The sequence below is a fragment of the Haemaphysalis longicornis genome, unplaced genomic scaffold (genome assembly GCF_048455015.1).
Source record: "Haemaphysalis longicornis isolate Haplotype H1 unplaced genomic scaffold, Haemaphysalis longicornis Haplotype H1 scaffold_1, whole genome shotgun sequence".
Taxonomy (NCBI): Eukaryota; Metazoa; Arthropoda; class Arachnida; order Ixodida; family Ixodidae; genus Haemaphysalis; species Haemaphysalis longicornis.
This window is the reverse complement of record NW_027526203.1, coordinates 211249473-211268076: the sequence shown is the minus strand read 5'-3', so window position 1 is coordinate 211268076 and position 18604 is coordinate 211249473.

The following is an 18604-nucleotide window of genomic DNA, read 5'->3' as shown; positions in this document are numbered from 1 at the left end:
CGCCTCTAATAGTTATAAGAAGGAAGGTAGAAAACTTTATTAAGAAAGGATGGCCCGAAGCCGCAGGGGAAGGGGGAGGGCAGGAAGGACGCTAGTAATGTTATACTCATAGTTATACTAATATACTAATAGTCTAATAGTTATAATAGCGTAAATTGAGTAAATTGGCCGAACAAAACTTTGAAAAATTAAAAAAGGAAGCAAAACCAAAAATATTACGGAAACCGGGGAACCGTGCAACGCCCTGCATTTCCACAATAATGCAGATTTCGCGAAAGTTCCAAATGCGTTCGTTATATTAACGTTAATGGAGATATATAGTCGGACGAAATTTGGAACAAGAAAAATATTAAAAAATTACAGAAAATGGCAAAACGTATAACACATGGCATTTCCAGAATAATGCAGATTTCTCGAAAGTTCCCATTGTTATCTTTTTAAGAGCCTAAATGGAGATGATTTTGTCGAGCAAAATTTTGAAAAACTAAAAAAAAACATTAAGCAATTGCGAAAAATGGCAAACGTATACCGGCATTCATTTCCATAAAAAGGCAGATTTCGCGAATGTTCCACTTCTAATGGTAATAATAACGTAAAGGAAGATAATTGGTCGGGCGGGATATTAGGAAAACCCGAAAATGTGGCTGTAAAAACTCACACTTAAAACAAGCGGCATAAGAATGCTGCGTTAGTAGATAATTCTCTGAATTTCTGCAGAATTTTTTCGTGGTTTAAACAATTTTTCAACGCCCTTTTTTTCAGTTGGTTTTTTAGAAACTCGAGCACACATTTAATTTTAAATAAAATGCACCTGTTTTGCTCACGTGCCATCACTTTCAGCTGTCACTCGCCACGGATTATTCTATATTTTCGCTTCAAACTTGCGGTCTTCGGAATTATGTGAAGATAGTAGATTGGCCCTCAAAGCTTCCGATCCTCGGTGAATGCCCCGAGTGTGTGTTACGAAAAAAGGAACCGTTGTGAGAAAAATTTTGTTCTGCACTGGCAACGTGTCGTTTTAAACCAAATGTACGTATATGTTCATTGCGTTTGGTTCTGTTTTTGGTTTTGTATTCAATTTAACTGTATGAGTACGTAGCTGTAAATGTGCGTTGTAAATATCAATTCCTTCAATTGACTTGTAGTGCAATAAGTATTATGTGGAGAACAAAAAAAAAAATGCTCCCCTCCAACTAACGACGACGATGGTTGAACGCGAAGCTTTCTCATGATGGATTCTTTGGTTGTGCAATACCACACTGCTAGTATGTGGTACTCTGCAGAGGTACGCACCCATTTCTGTAGAATTCCCCCAGCAACTCTCGGGTGTGTACTCCGTAGGCCTAACGTTTGGGTTTGAGGTGTGCGGCGAGAATCGGTACCCGCCGCTTGGCGTTCGCTTCGACCGTGTCGAAATGGAGCGGTCGGATGGACGCCGGCTTCACAACGCGAGGGACCCAGGTGGGATTCCGGCCACGCGAAGCGTGTTTTTCTTTCACTTGACCCACGATCATTCATCATCATCGTTAGAGAAAGTTGGCTTTCCTGCACGGTGTATTGGCGAACAACGCCATGAGCGGGGACACTAAACCATCGCTTTAAAAGGAGATAACGCAAGTGGTAGAGCACTGCGCTGCTACTGCGCACATGGGGGTTGAAATCTCGTCTTTATTTATTCTTTGCTGCGGCGGCCATTTTCTTTACATCTCAAAATGAGGCACGTATTCCTCTGGCCTTTAAAACCCGAATTAATTATGGCTTCCTTAGCATTTCAAGCCACCTGCAGGCGAAAGATAAGCTTGAATATTGTTACAAATATCACTTCTCGCGTAGGCGAAAAATGTTTCCTCAAAAGATAAGTGGTACTGGAGGGCGTGAGGCACTGTGTGTCTGACCGCGCATTTGGGGGCAGATAATGAGGGGTGTAGTGTAATTGAAATGCGTGTGAGGATGGTTCGTGTGGGGAAGAAGTATTTTTGAATTTGGCGCGAGTTGCGGCCATCTCGGCGCGAAACGGTTGGATCTGTGGGGGATAGGTTGACGCGAGATACCCCCGATGATGCGAGATGCGGTAACGTGTGGTGATCTTATACGTGAGGAGTGGCTCAGGACATTGATCCTCCGGTGCGGGTTGGTTAAGAACCCGGTGGTCCAGCACTCGGGCCGCTGCATGAGCAAGTTCCTAGCTTCCAGGCCCGCGTGGCCGGGAGTCCGGCGAAGGGCAACATGTTCTGGGGTAATGCGCGAGCAGAAAATTTGGAGGGTGGTGGTGAACGTGTGTCTTCGGCTAAAATTTTTGGGGCAGTATTAGAATCAGATCCCATATTGGAGGGGGTAGCGGTGAGAGCGAAGGCGATGGCTAAAGCGACCTTTCCGGCATCGTTGGTCTAGGAGTTGGGGACGCTGGCGGCCATTCTGCGGAGGAGTCACGGGAGATCACTGCAATGGCATACGTGTAGTGAGGAAGGAATTCAGCGGCGTCTGAGTAGTCGTGGACCTTAGGCGGGGCGGGTAGTGTAATGTTGCAGATGGAAGCGAGGTGGGCAGGCGGTGTCCATAATGGTGGACGGAGTGCATGTTGTAACGAATGAGTATTTAGGGAGCCTAAATATGCCTCCGGTATGGGTTAGAATGGTCGGCCGAAAGGAGACCGCTCCAGATTAAACACCTCCATGCTGCCTAAGTTCCCAGCGGCAAGTTTCAGACCCCGCAGTAGTATACAGCCCATCGGGGCAAAGACCGGACCGTGTTAACCCAAGAGTAACTTGAAACACGAAATCTGGGATCAGTAGCCCGCTCCGCTTGCTCTACCCGAAACTCCCTCCACGACTCAATCCCCTCAAGTTACAGACATTGCAACGAGTACTACTCTCAGTTACGGTAAGCACGTGAACAGAAAAAAAAATTACATGAGCGTTCCGATACATTCCCACCTCGCAGCTTAAAACCGCCCTGCACCTGCTTTCCACTCCATCTGACTCGGCGAATCTCACGCAAAGGCTCGTTCCCGCGGCGACGCGAGCGACGACAGCGAGCGCCGGGGCGATCGAAGCGACCACCAACGAGGTGCTCACTGTTGCACGCTACACGGGCGATGGCGGTGAAGCTTGTTTCCTTTCCCTTCTATTATTTGTCCACTACAGCGAGATTTTCAAGAGGGTTTCGGTTTGATGAATGACGAGCTATGCTGCTTTCTCGCGATTCCACGGATCGTGCGCTGTCAGTGAGAAGGCTTCACTCGGTTTGTCTTTAACAACAACACCTACGTACGACCCCGCAAAGAAAACCTGGTACGGATGAGCCGCATGTGTTCACTCCTGTATGTGGGTATCTGGCTTGCCGACGTCCACGTGTAGGGAACATAAACCCTTCTGTGCAAGGCAGAGTTCATCGCGAACGTTCTACAGCGGAGCAGATGTATCCGTCGTCCTATCAAAACAGAAAATTAAAATGAAAAGTGGTGAGGTTGTAAACATTACACATGCGGGGGAGACATTACCAAACACCGTGCAAACATACGTGCAATGGCTCCTGTATGATGCGTAAATATACAAGGTACTACTGGCGGCTCTCCGTTGCTTTTGAGATTACCTCTTTTCTTCCAAATACTTCCCGGAGGACTCTCGTTTGATGTTTGAGAAAAACGGTGTTTCTAACCGGGCGAAAGTACTTCTAAGAGAAAGAGACTGAACATTTATTCGAGCCGTCACTCGGTGGGGTGGGGTGGCTTAATTCAGTACAGATGAGGGCTCGAATCTGCGCTTTGCGGCCTTGAGCGTGGCCACGGCTGTGAAAAGCGGGAATTTAGGAACCGCTTGTGGGATTTGGAAGCAAGAAGGAACGAAAAACACAAGGAAAGCCCTTATCTGACCTTCTTTTCAGTGCTTAGCAAGCCAGGGATAAGCACTACGTGGTCATCACGAGTCGTCATCACGATGGAGAAGGCAATATAACTCTAAGACAGCTTTACGCCAATGATATTCCGGAACTGCAATCATGGCTTTCTCTAATCATGCTAACTAAAAGAGCAGAAAAATGCGGGATAAAGAGAAGAACTACACAGGACAAGCGCTTACTAGCAACTCAGTTTAATGAAACTAAAAGCAGAAAATCTCGACACAGCGTACCCTTGTGGCGCATCATACACATAAAAACTCACTTAATTCAACGACCATCGGGAAGTAATCAGCAATCGCATGCGCCGCAACAAATTGGCCGATGATCCGAGCGCATGTTGGCTGATCGATAACACCAGGCCCGAACATTGCGAATCCATGAAATTTGCAGCCTTTTCACTGAAAGCTATCTTCAAGTAGGCGAATTCCTCATTAAGGAGGGCGACGGATGGGGCGCTGACACAAGTTCCATTCTTATTGCACAGAAGGATAAAGTAAGCCTCTGCCACCTCGCGTGTACGTTGCTGAGAGTCCTAAACAGGACTTCTGTTTTTTCCAGCAGAGGCACACACCCATGCTTTCTACAGTGGTCAGATATATGGGAACATGGGGCCCCCTTCAAGGAAGACGAGTGTTCTCGAAGACGGTTATTCAGGCACCTGACGGTCTGGCCTACGTCGGATCCACCGCAATGAAACGGGATTCGGTAAACAACGCCTTTCGCGCATTTTATGAATTGTTTTCCATGCTTGACCCCGCACCCATCTGCTCCAGTTTCTTTCTTTTGGTTTACTCTTCTTGCAATAGCCCCACACAAACTTCGGAGGACAATTTGTTTGGTGCCGAGAACACTACCATGACATCAAATCTCCCCACCATCCTGTCAGCCCGATGGGTCACTTCACCCTCTCCCTCAGTGAGTCCACGCGGGCGCTTGATGTCTTTTACAACGTGTTGCGCTGCCGAAACCAGTACTTCTTCAGGAAACCCAGCCTGCTTTAGGCGAGTCACCTGACATGAAAAACTGAACTGCAGTCGGTGCTGGCACGACTTTTTCAAGGAACACCTGAGGCAATTCACTGCTAAACCGTTCTTGGCTGTCTTCCAGTGACAGGAGGAGAAATTCAAAAGGGGTTTTGCTCTCCTCGGGCCGCACTCCCAGCAAATGTGGTCCGAACAGAAAATTAGAACCAAATCTAAAAACCTGATAGCGTTATCAGTAGGGACTTCAGTGGTGAAACTCAGCCCCATCCCGCACTGCTTAAACTGCGTCAAAATATCAATCATGTCCCGCATCATGTCCGCTCTGCGGCAGAAGACCATGTACTCGTCAACATATCTACATACATTTAGAGCTGTACCCTCAAGTCCACACAACTTAGAAAAATGACACTTAAAACTGGCGCCACCCTTGAACCAATACAAACTCCGTATCTTTGAATATCCACTTTGCCTTCCCATTCAACGCATGTGGAACGCACGTAAAAGTCCAACAGTTCAAGAAGTTCCTCAACCGAAATTCCGCAGCGACCTGAAAAAGCAACCTCATCGTTCAGTTCAGTAATAGTCTTTCACAGATTGCATAAGCTGGACATGCGGCAGGCTGTAGAACAAATCCTCAACGTCTACACTGAAGCCAGCGCAGTGGCCTGGGTTTTTCGTTACCAAAAACTCAAACAGCTGCTGAGGAGAAGACAACAGAAATGGGTCAGCAAGGCTCAGTGACTTCAAATGCATCAGTAGGAACCCCGAAACTTCATGCTGCCAAGACTAGCATTCGGACACAATGGCCATGAACGGAAAGCCCGTTTTGTGGGACTTGGCTGTGAAGAACGCGGACAGCTACACCCCTTTGGCTTTCTTTACAGAAGCTGCTAGGCTAAAAAGGTTCAGCTTCTTAGTGAGCTCAAGGGCTTGCCTTTTTACAGCCTTCGGTTTAAGAGTCACTGGCACAAAATTCTTCTCCATAGCAGCACTGGCTTTTTGGGGAATCATTCCCTCAGGCACCACCACAAAAAAACCCTCTTTGTCAGACACAAGGACCCTCATTCCACTAGTCGCAAAAAAGTTCACCATCGGTCCCATCTGCGCACATCGTTGTGGCCTCCCATCCGGACTTGCAATCACCTTCACACACTCCCTTTGAAAGTGCGTCAAATCCGAGTCCGGTGCAAGGCGCGAGCAGAAGTGGGTCATAGCGACTTTGTCAAACAGCGTGAGGTCCGGAGGAAGGTAGAACTTTGGCCTGTGCTGGAGAACGTCGTGGAAACGTTTGGGAACCCGGCAGTCACCAAGAACCAAGACTTGGCCATTCAAATGAAGCTGCCGCTTGTTCTTCGGAAGCGTTGGGAACAACATGCTCCACAGAACTTCTGTAAGGTCATCCGCCTGCTTACTCCACTGCGAAAAGCACCCGCCGACCCCAACCGCGTTGACAGAAGGGGCACAGCACACACGCAGGCAGTCTCTGAAAAATCTTGCCTGCTGGTTCCACTCAGACCGAAGAAGCCTGGAAAGTCTCCTCGCGTGGCTGGGTGTAGGCTGCAGCCAGCTAACGACGCCTTGAAGCTCGGGTGGACACATCTATCTGACCACTCTAGGAAGCTTGAAAAAACAGAAGTCCTGTTCAGGCACCCTCAGCAACGTACACGCGAGGTGGCAGAGGCTTACTTAATCCTTCTGTGCAATAAGAATGACACTTGTGTCAGCGCCACATCCATCGCGCTCCTTAAAGGAGCCATGAAGAGAAAATACAACTTCGTTTAATTTGAAAGAACTAGGATTCAGTATCTCGCTCAGCTCCATTACAGCCACAAAAGATGTTTTTTAACGAAAAAAAAAGCAAAAAGTATTGAAAAACTTTCAGATTTCGCGCCACAGTGACGTCATATGGAGAAGAGTGACGTCATACGGGCCAGCACTAAAAACATAATTTTCAGTGCGTTAACTGCACATTAGCAGTCAAGTGATGCGGTCAAATGGAACTAGAGGCCCCGTTACAGACGTCCAGTCATGTGTCGTCGCGACAGCTCAGTTAGGCGGCCGCCAATCGGACAAACAAGGTTCCGTGACGTCATAGAAAAGTTGCGGGAAATTGGCTGGGGGGTCGCGACTGCTTCACACGTTTTCTTTAATATCTCCGTTATTTGTTCGAAGATTGCGATGATATTGACAACATTGTTATCGGGACTAAGCAGTCTTTCTAATAAACTCAACTTGTATTTTGTCTTCATGGCTCCTTTAAAGGGACACTGAAGTAATTTGTACACATTGCGGGATTACTAGCGCAAATTGTAGTCCGGAGTCCATAGGCGATGTTTCGACCACTCTGAGCGCGTTTACGCGAATTTATTTAGTAAAAAAATCTATTCGAAAATGCTGTCCTCCTCTCTGCACCCTCGCCCATTTTATGTGGCGTTTTCGTGTGACGCCAGGAGGAGATGACACTTAATAGCTTAATGGCAAATGGCTGCGCTACTGCACGGCTCACCGACTTTCCGACAGAGTCAGTCGGCGTACCCGTCGCGGTGGCTCAGTGGCTAAGGCGTTGCGCTGCTGAGCACGAGGTCACGGGTTCGATTCCCGGCCGCGGCGGCCGCTTTTCTGATGGAGGCGAAAAGCAAAAACGCCCGTGTGTACGAGGTTTCGGCGCACGTTAAAGATCCCCAGGTGGTCAAAATTAATCCGGAGCCCTCCACTACGGCGCGCCTCATCGCCTGCGTTGCGTCGGCGCGTTAAACCCTAAAATCAACCAATCAAATCAAGTCAGTCGGCCCAGCGTTTAGCCCGCCTGCCGCCGACGGGTCGTCGCAATTCGTTCGCTTAGTTGAAACTAAGCCACGACACATTTGTGAATGGAAGAATGTGCGTTTCTTTAGTTTGTTAGTTCGTACACTGTATCTAGCTCCAAGTCCTGGTCGCTCCCCACAAGCGCTCCTCAAGTGCACATGCGACGCTTCACTGACTGGTACGCTAGTAGAAAAATCTAAGGCCAGTCAATATAGGTCTAAGGCAATAAAATCAACCTAACCTTTTACCGTACTGCGCAAAACTAGGGAGCAGGAAGCACTTTTTTTGCGCTGGGTGAACAAGAACAGTGGTCAGCAGCACGCCCACACATATGTTAATGGTGTTCCGTCTAAAAAATGCAATTGCTAGACGTGAGATATTGTGGAAGTTTGGGGGACGCTTACTGCACGAGCGCTATAGAACAAATAGTCACCTAAGTAAGGTACTTGAAATGCTAAAACTAAATAAATGCGTAAACTGGTTGTACATGACATACCATATATCTCCAACTTCGCCAGCGCCGTCTCATGGCCGATCATTCTACTTCCGGTCTCCCTAGCGTTCGGACGTGCGAATCATGAGCTCCGGCGGAGCGGTAATGGGGGCTCAGCAGAGCCGCGGAAACAGGCCTTACGGAAGCGACAGCGAGGATTATCAGGTAATACTGCCCCAACTGCCCACCGGTCGTATTGTCGTGAACACGTTATTTTTGCACGGTGATGTGAAAGCAAGACCATTCAAGGTCGAAGACTTCAGGGACGCGCTTGCACGGACTGGTTTGCTCTCCGAGGTTGTCGCCTTGGGAGCCTACCAAATAAACCACGTGTGGGCGATAACATTCAACAGTGCCGAATCGACGAAGAGGATGTTAGTCACCGAGCTACAGGTGAAGGGTCGGCGGTGCGTCATCATTGACCCGCAAGACCAACAGGTACGACTGAAACCGCATTGGCTGCTGCACGGCGTCGCCTATGAAGACATTCGTGCCGCCCTCGCGCCGTACGGCAAAGTGGCCGAAGTGCACCGCGAACGCTGGCGTGTCCAAGGCGTTACAGACAAGGGGTCAACGACGAGGACGGTGCTGCTCAAGCTGAAAAGAGGCATCAAGCTGGACGACTTGCCACATCTGATAAGAGTCGCGGGAGAGCTCGCCCTTGTGGTGGTGCCGGGCCGGCATATGCAGTGTCTTCGCTGCAATGGACAGGGACATGTGCGCCGTGAGTGTAAGGTGCCGCGTTGTACCCAGTGCAGGCGATTCGGACATCTCGCCGCGCAGTGCGTGCCCTCGTACGCGTCGGTAACGGGGCGCGCTGACCCCGATGCGTCTGCTGAGCACCTCATGGACGTCGCCGAAGCAGAGGAAGCAGCGCAAGGAACGGGTGGCAGCGAGACCCCGGCAACTACCGCGACGACACCGAGTGAAGCCGACGTTGACGTGGAGGAAGGAGACGCTGGGGATGTTACAGGTGGTACCTGCACTGACCACTCCAGCACGGTTTTCGTGAAAAAAAAAAAAAACGCCGTAACGACGGTACCTGCAAACTTTGCGAATCACCTGACAGCACACAAGTCGCTGACCTTGACCATCTTCTATGGAGATGCCCTGCCTTCAAGGACCAGAGAAACCGCGCACATGCGCTCATTCCTCCTCAAGTCAGGCCACAAACGCTGCGGGAGTGGACCCATCCCGAAGGGTCTACAGAACACAGGAAGATGGGCCTCGACTCTCTTTTCGTATATGTTCGAGAAGCCACCGTACAGGACCACATTTAGTCGGGACACTCAACCCCCCCCCCCCCCCCCCCCAATTCCTCCAACTCCCTTCCCCCATCTCCCCCTCCGGTGATGACAAAGGTCAAGGCACGGAGTGTATATAGGATTAATAAATACATATTACAACAACAAAAAACGCCGTAAGGATTGCTGTTGGATAGATTCCGGGATAATTCAGGCTATCTCGTACAGAGATTGGTTGTGGAAGCGTGTGAAACGTTCACCTGAAGACCATGCCTTACGTTCACACCATCAAACTGCGCGAAACAGAGTCGTCGCCCTTTTACGGGCAGCCAAGCGCCGATATTTTTTCAATCAATTCAATCAACACTCAAAGAATCCCAGAAAGACGTGGTCTCTTGTGAACAGTTTACGCGGCAAGGAACGTAGTAACTGTTCAGTTTTTCAATCCTTCCGTGAAGATCCGATAGAGCTCGCACATGCGTTCAATCGTGCCTTTAGAAACGTTCCTCAATGTTCCGATCTTATTGACGGGCCTTGCACGCTTAAGGAATCTTTGCCTTCGTCAGCATTTTTGCCGCGGTTATCAAAGTCTGACCTCAAATCCATCGTCTTCAGCTTTCGCTCGAATAAACCTGCCGGTTGCGACGGAATGTCGATTGATACGCTTCGTAGGAATTTTGGGGCTCTATCGGGGGTTGTTCTTTTCATACTAAACGGTTTTATCGATGGTTCAGACATTCCTTCACCTTTAAAAACCCGCCATTGTCCGACCTCTTTACAAAGCCGGGCCCAAAAATAATGTTAATTCATATAGGCCCATACCCATACTGCCAATTCTTTCCCAAATATTAGAAAAATTCCTATTGATGACGATGTCTTGCTTCCTCGAAAAATTTTCCGTCGTTTCGCCTAGGCAGTTTGGTTTTGTAGCTGGTCGAGGAACCATGACACTGCTGGAAGAATTTGCAGACGAATTATACTCCGCCTTTGATTGTAATTTTTTTGCCTGTGTTTTATTTTTAGATGTAGCTAAAGCGTTCGACTCTGTTTGCCACAAAATATTGTAACAAAAACTACAACTATTAGGTTTCCGGGGGCCATTTTATGATCTTTTGAATCAATATCTTAGTGGTCGGTATCAGGTCGTAGCTACAGATAACAACCTAGAATTTAGCAGCCCTCTTCCTTTACTAACTGGTGTGCCACAGGGATCAATTTTATCTCCTTGTTATGGTGACGTCTAAAAGCAAAGAGTACGTTTAGGTCACTTGAAAAGCAGCTGCATCTTCGTAGAGTACACAATCGCCTGCAAGAGCTACCCGGCGACGCGGTTCTGCGCGCTTCGTCGCCGCTCTTCCGGGCGTCGGCGACGGTAACAGCATATCACCCCTGTCACCTCCAAATACGTCAGGTACAAATGAATTCTACTCTCGCTTCGTTTAGACTTGATACTGGCACAGTGAGAGGTTGGCTTCATTTTGCAGCGTGGACAACAAATGCGGCTTTGTTTCGAATGTATACGTCGCAGAAAAATATGTTTTTGGCCCTTTTGGGGGATGTGATTAGCCAATCCCGGACAATTACTTATGCCTTTTATAAGAATATAAGCCATGCGAAAATGTTAAGTATGTTCAAAGCCTGTAAGTCGTTAAATATGTGCCCACACACGCGTTGTAGCAAGAACCAAGGCAATTTAATATGAAACCACGGAAAAATAAATGCTCCAGTGCAAGTGCGGAAGAAACATAATAGCTCTAACGGAAATGAAAAAAAATACAGTGTTGCTTCTGACATGCTAAATACATTCGTCGAAATTTCGGTAGCGCTCCCGCCAGCAGCTTCGAAAAATGACGGAGCTCCGCGTGTGCGTCTCGGCTAGGCGGCGTACCTGAATTCTCTGCCGCGCCTGTTCCGGAGTTTTCTTTTGCTTTTGTCACCTCGAGCTCAAGCTCGAGAGCTTTACAACGCTGGGACACCAGCCTTAGCTCGAGCTGCATCTTCGACATCTCAGGGTCAGATGAGCCTCCCCCCTGCTCTCGCTCCTCGTCCCCGCTCATCGTTGCAAGCCTACATTTGTCCGGGTTTAAATGCCCGAAACGCGTGTTCATGAAACACCAAGACTCAATTCGGACAGCAGTGCTCACCCCTGGGTAACAGAAAAAGGGGACTCACCTTCGGATGTGTAGTCGCCCGTCGCTTCTCCGTCTTACTCCCGGTGGCTCCTTTCGCTGCTGCTCGTCGCTGCACTGTCCGTGCCCAGTCTTCGGTGTCAGCGGTCGCTCTTGCGATGTGCCGCTACCCCAGCAGTCTCTCCGATGATGTGTCAGCGGTTCCGTCGATGCTGCTGGTCCCGGCAAGCTGTCCCTCGCTCGCCGTCCCGCTGTCTGCCCTGGCTCCCGGAAGACGAGTTCTTTCCCACGTTGCAGATGCGGCTCTTACTTGTTCTTCCGTCAGTAGTCGCCCTCCTTGTCGCCGTGCGTCGCAGATCCTTGCCGACTGCGCCAGTAAAGGTTTGGTTCGTTGTTTCTTGCTTCGATGCGCCGATGTTGTGGCGTGTAGAAGACTTCTTATGGTCTGCGTTGGTGCCTGATGGTGACGGCACTGATGACACGACGACGATGAGAGTTGTTGAGGGTTTTAAAACTGTATATTTACACGGAAGACATATACAGGATATTTACAGACTGAAGTAGACAGAGTAAGAAATAAAGTGGGTTCCTAGGTCAGCTAAGACTTTGTGCCCGCGGCACCCCCGTCAGCGACGGACCCTGACCTAAGACTACCCAAGTGGTGAGATCCTCCCTAGCCTGACCTGGCTAGCCCGTCAATACGTCGGCCGTGCATAGCACAGTAAACCCTGAGGATTCGACCCCGGGACCTCGTGTCTCGTGGTTTTAATGGGTTACTTAGGCCCCACCCCGATACACAGGCCAATCGGTATCTCCTGGGCACCTGATAGGATGGATTAGTAAATCCGGGCCTAAACCATGGTGGGCAACGCCCCCCGTAACCCTCAAACACTGGTCACTCTCTCTCTCTCCAGAAAAAAAGGAACGGATCAAAAGCAAACCAAACAAACACGAGAAACACCTAAAAACCCGCGAAAACACGTGCAAGCGCCAGCGACACGCTTCCACGAACGCTGTATGCATCGCCTGTTCCCACGCATCTCGTCCGAGACGGACAGCTATTTAACGACCCGGCGCGTCCCCAAGATTCTCCGCCGTTGACAGGCGATGCCCCGTTAATTGGACCGTGGGCCAGAAACAGCGCGTAGGGACAAAAGGACACGGCGGCCGGCTCAGGCTTCGCCTCTGCCGCGCCCATCCCGGGCCGCAACGCGCGCACCCTGGCACGCCTCCACTCCGCGCGCGCACTGGCCAACAAAAGGAAAGCTATCGCCATTATTCGGCCACTGTCTAACCACAGTTGACAGCTTCCCCGTCTCCAGCCGCTCGACGGACCAAATGGTTTTACAACCTGCTAATGGAAACCGCGGTGGGCCCCGAGCCAACGGCCGCCATGCCCTCGGGATGCCACTTGAGTCGCCATGCTACCAATGTTTTCCCACGGCTACACCACGCACTCCGGCCAAAACAACGCGAAAGCGCCGCTGCGACTCCAGACAATGTGTCCTCCCGCAAGCGGCGTGACCCAGAGACCGCTTGCTCTTAACGAGCTGGCTGCCATAAAGTCATTCATGTGCCCTTCAGGGAACCGCCGCTTCCCACGCGTTCGACTTTGCAGCGTCGCTGACGCCTGGAACTCTTACAGAAGTAATCCTTAGTGAAACATTGGTATGTTCGACAATATGGTCACGTAAGACACCGTCGCATACGCCAATCGGCCAGTATCGTCTGAGACAACCCCAAAGCGCGCCGCACTGCTGTGCAGCTACAACAAGCATAGTGCGAGCAGTACCAACAGCAGTACGCATTGGTACTTCTATGTTTACGTGTACTTTCGTAACTTCCAGTGTTTACCCAACCATTCTTACTGCTATAAAAAGAATGCGCCCTATATTTAAGCGCAAATAGATCGTCCGGCAAGTTCATATGCCCTGCCTAATTTTCGTTTGCTTTTGCCGGCCTCAGCCAATCGCACATCTGGGCATATGACATCATAGATTCTGTTGTGGGAAATTAGCTAGTGAGTCGCATGGCCACTCCATTGTTTTCCTAATTATATAGCTTATTTGAGTGATGTTTACGTTAAAAGTGGTGTCAGCTTTATTCTAACGAAGCAATCTTTCAAATGAAGCAAACTTGCATTTTGTCTTCATGGCCCCATAAAGAATTGAATCTTACACATGTGGCGGTGGCTAGTGGCTAAGGCGTTGCGCTGCTGAGCACGAGGACGCGGGTTCGATTGCCGGCTGCGGCGGCCGCTTTTCTGATGGAGGCGGAAAGCAAAAACGCCCGTGTGTACGAGATTTCGGCGCGGGTGGTCAAAATTAATCCGCAGCCCTCCACTACGGCGCGCCTCATTGCCTGTGTTTCCTAGCGCGTTAAACCCTACAATCAATCAGTCATACACGCGACAATCAACATTCTAGGCGGTGTTCTCCCGTATGGCGGAAGAATCAACAGCACTTGTAACCGCCATGGCCTTCCGGGAGTTTGAAGGTGAGCTAGGCGCCCCAGGCATTCGCTCGAAGCGGTTGACCCCAATGACCGAAGAGGAGATATTGGTACAGTAATACCTCGTTATCTCGAAGTAGTAAAAACCGATATGATAATCGATAGATCAGCGGGCTTTCGAGAGAAGCAAAGTTGCGCGAATTGCCATGAAATATCGAGTTCGCCAAAAAGGCGCTACTACTTAGCAGCTCTTCTACAGCAGCTTCCAATCTTGCCTTTTATAGAGGTTTGAAAGAGAAAAAAATTGTGCAGGAGGCGTTCACCGGCTGGGATTTGTGGCACTGCAATTTTACTTAGCAGAAACGAACTGCGTAATGCTGGGGTGCTTTGCGGCCGCACTCGGGCCTAGTAAGGAGCTACTTGACGCAATTCATGAGGTGGCTTCCCGCGCTTCTGCAGACTCAACCTGATTTCGCAGCGACCGCAGCGAATTCCTCGTTTCAGCAGATATCTCCTCTCGAGGAGGTTCGTCGTCGTCGCCCCCCTCTTCGCCGTCCCCTCCTTTTGTGGCCGATTTCGGCGTCCGTTAGTTCGGCGTCCGTTAGTTCTCCTGCCACGCGCATATCCTGCTCGCATAGGGCGTATTCCTGAAAAGTTACGTCATTTTCGGTGGCACCGTTATCGGCAAGCTTTATCACCTCTTGGCAGAGTTCCTCACCATCTGTGAATTCATCTCTCAACGCTCAAATTCAACGGTCAAATTTAAACTCAAGGATCCGCGGCGGCGAAATTTTCGCTCCACTCTCAGTCAAGATTTAGAGATATCCGCAGTTTGCCCAAAAAATACCTGGAAAATAAAGGGCAACAAATACATGCGACGAATATGAAATGGTTTGGTGCCGCGGGAAATTTCGACTTAGTACATAGCCGGAAGGACTTCCACGAAAGCCCTACGAATCCTAGCCAAAACACTCCTGAACGAACAATCAAAATCATTTGGATGCCTTCCCACTCATCCCTTCGCGGCAATGCAGCGGCTCACGCTCACGAGCGAGATCTTGCTCGCCGGGCACCGCAAGATGACGACGAGAGGACCAGACACTCATTATTACATACGACGACATCACCCAACACTACACGCTCACACGACGCACCTTCCCGCCACCGCAGAAAAATTAACAAAGGAACAAGTCACCCTCCGACAACTTCAAACACATTTCCACATCCCACACGGCTACACCCCATTCACCCCACATTATAATACCCCCTGTGCAGGCACTGCGGCAACCCAGCAACGCTCTTCCTTATGGCTTAGGCATGCCCTTCAAACCAAGACCTTGCACCAATTCCCAGTCCTACATACGAGCAGTGGGAGAGCGAACTTGCCAGCTCGGACCTAAGTAAGCAGCTTTGGCTCGCTGAAAGGGCGAAGACGGCAGGCCGCACCAACGGAATCCTGGACTGAGGTCCCCGCCCACTTACCAGCTCGATCTCACTGTTCAAAAAAGTTTCCTCCTCTTCCTCCTTCTACTCCTCCTCCTCCACCTCCTCCTTCTCGACTTAGCCTATTTTTCGATATATGCGAGTTCGAGCTAATGAGGTATTACTACTTGAGAACTTGGACCGGCTGTACAGAGAGCGGGTTGACATGTCTACGAACGACTTCCAGGCAGAAGACTAAAGACTAGGGCGCTTCGATTCCCATTTCTGTCGTACAGGGTGGAGGAACGTATACGCTGGCACCGCCATTTTGGGTCACTTGCCCGCCGCCGAAGCGAGTCATTGTATCAAAACCACGCTATGATTATCGCCGCAACGCCGTTTACAGGCGAACTTTGAATCATCTTATCTGTTTCGCGTCGCTGGGTCTTGCGGGAAACGAAAAGAAAAGCGCGTGGAGCACTTTGACCCGATAGCGGCGGCGCGGGACCGTTCAAAGGGTGTCTCCACCCTGTACGGGGGCGCTGGCATCGATGCAGCTTACTACAGACCAGCGCAGAGGCCTTCGTGATTACCGGCATGAATGTTTCCGGGGCGGCCCACCTTGACCATATGACGTCATCTACATCGGCGGAGTGTATTGCGATTGAGGCGGTCAGTTGAAAAAGATTAAATTGCTTCGAGCACGGCAAGTGGTTATTCTAACAGATTCCAAGTCAGTCATACAACTAATCTCCATGGAGTTCCTGCAGAAAGATCCTGCCAAGGCTTCCTACCTCTCGTCAAGCAACTCAATGGAAACGGCCCCAATGTGAGTTTCCAGTGGCTCCCTTCCCAAGTATGTGTGCTAGCAAACGAAGCTGGAGCGCTATTCCAAAAGTACCACGTAATGTAATGTAATGTACCACGTAATGTGCCACGTGGAAATGTGTTAGTTTCTAGCTGTCTGTAGATGACCGTGTCTTCGTGAGACATGTAGAGATGTGGAGGTGGAAAGGTTCTTCGTCCCAAGCGGTAGTGGGCCAGGATGTCACTGTACTTTCCGGGAATTATTTCTCGTGTTGGGCTTATGGAAGGACTGGCTGTTATCCCAGAAAGAGTCGCCCGGTGTGTATGAGCTCGGGCTGCAGAATGATTGATTGATTGTAGGGTTTAACGCGCCGACGCAACGCAGGCGATGAGGCGCGCCGTAGTGGAGGGCTCCGGATTAATTTTGACCACCTGGGGATCTTTAACGTGCGCCGAAATCTCGTACACACGGGCGTTTTTGCTTTTCGCCTCCATCAGAAAAGTGGCCGCCGTGGTCGGGAATCGAACCCGCGACCTCGTGCTCAGCAGCGCAACGCCTTAGCCACTGAGCCACCACGGCGGGTAAAGGGCTGCAGAATGAGCCACCTCATTCCCTTCCAGTGATGAATGAGCCGGTGGCTATATGATGAAAATTTCGGGTAAATCACGGTGGGCCGATAGACTTTTTGCTGCTGTTGATGAAATGCGTCCAGTTTGAAAGTTTCGACGCGCTGTCAGGGAGTCTGATATGATGGTGACATGTTCTTTATGGTGACATGTTCTTTGACAGTGGTAGCTGCAAGGGCAAAGGCTGCTTCTTCAGCAGTGTCGATGTCCTTGGTATGTATAGAAGCAGAAGCTAGCTCGTCCCTGATTATTGACTATAGTGATGGCGTGGGCTGACCGACTGGTGTATAGTGATGCGTCTGCGTACCTAACGTCAGGCCGTTTCCCGTGTGCAGTTCGAAGAGCTTGGACTTTTGTCTCGCGTCGTGCTTTGTTGTGGATGGGATACATGTTTTTTTGGTACTGGGGCGACAGTGATGTTCTCTCTAACATGTAGAGGAATGTGTTGTTTAGCTTTATTGTCTTTCGGAACTTCGTAACCCAGTTTTCGGCGAAAACTGGGTTACGAAGTTCCGAAAAGGGTGTGTCTTCCCGTCTTGGTGAGTTTTAGGCGTTCAAATTAACTAATTTTGTGAGCTTCAGCAAATTCCTCCCAAGTGTTGTGCAGGCCTAATTGCAATAATTTGTCTGTAGGAGCAGTGAGGGGTAAACCGAGAGAAAACTTATAGGCTTTTATCAAGACATTAAGTTTTTCTTTTAAATGCGGAGCATTTCTTAGGCTCGCCTGGTCCTCCGTCGTTGAGGGCGGCGCCGTCCACACGCTCACTGCGCATGCGCAACTCTCCTCCTTACACCCACAGCTCCGCAATACTACATAAAAAAAAGAAATAGTTAGCGGCGCCCGGTTTCGATCCCACGACTCTCTGGCTGCAACGGGATGAACGCGGTGCTCTTCCCACTACGCTTCAAATCCGGGACAGGAGCAAGTGCTACGAACGCGCCTTATGTCCTTGACTCATTCAAACTACGTCAAGAAGCTACTGATACAACGAAGGCACGCGAAGCTGAACGTCGACGGAAACGACGAACTTAAAACTTTAGAGGGGGATGCTGAATTTCCCGTGGGAAAGCTGTGGCGGGAAGCGCCACGTGCCTTGCAGCTCAACCAGCCCCGTCCGCAGCGCCTCTGATGCTGATTGCGGCAGGATGCCCCTAGGGATTGCCCAACCAAAGAAGCCATCACGAGATAGGTTCGCGTTCAACCACCGTCGTCATCTTCCCGTAGGGGAACCGCCGAAGAAGAAGAACGAGAAGACAAAGCTGCGAAGAGGAGGGCGTGTACATTGCTCTCAGCCGGTGCACCAATGTCAACAACCTTTACCTCACCAAAGATGACGGAGACTACCGATTCTACCACAGAGACAACATAGACAAGAACATGATGGACGAGTTTCGGCGCCTCGAGAACCACCGCCTACTCACCGTAACACAACAGCACTTGCGTGCCTTTGCCAGCGGTGTGGACCCGGACGCGGAATTCCCTGTGGCGCTAGTAAAAACCAGATGACTCAACATAACGGCAACACAATAGAACCACACAGAACCGCCACGATGCTTCGCATCCTCATCAGGGTTCCGCACGGGAAGATGGTGTAATTTTTTATTTCGTTATTTTTCAGGGCTAGATATGACGTTCCATACGTAATTCTACTCGTTATTAATGCTTCCACCATTTTAATGGTGTCCTTTTCTTTGAGGCCATGTCGGCGATTTGTGATACGGCGTATGAGATGTAGAACTTGATGA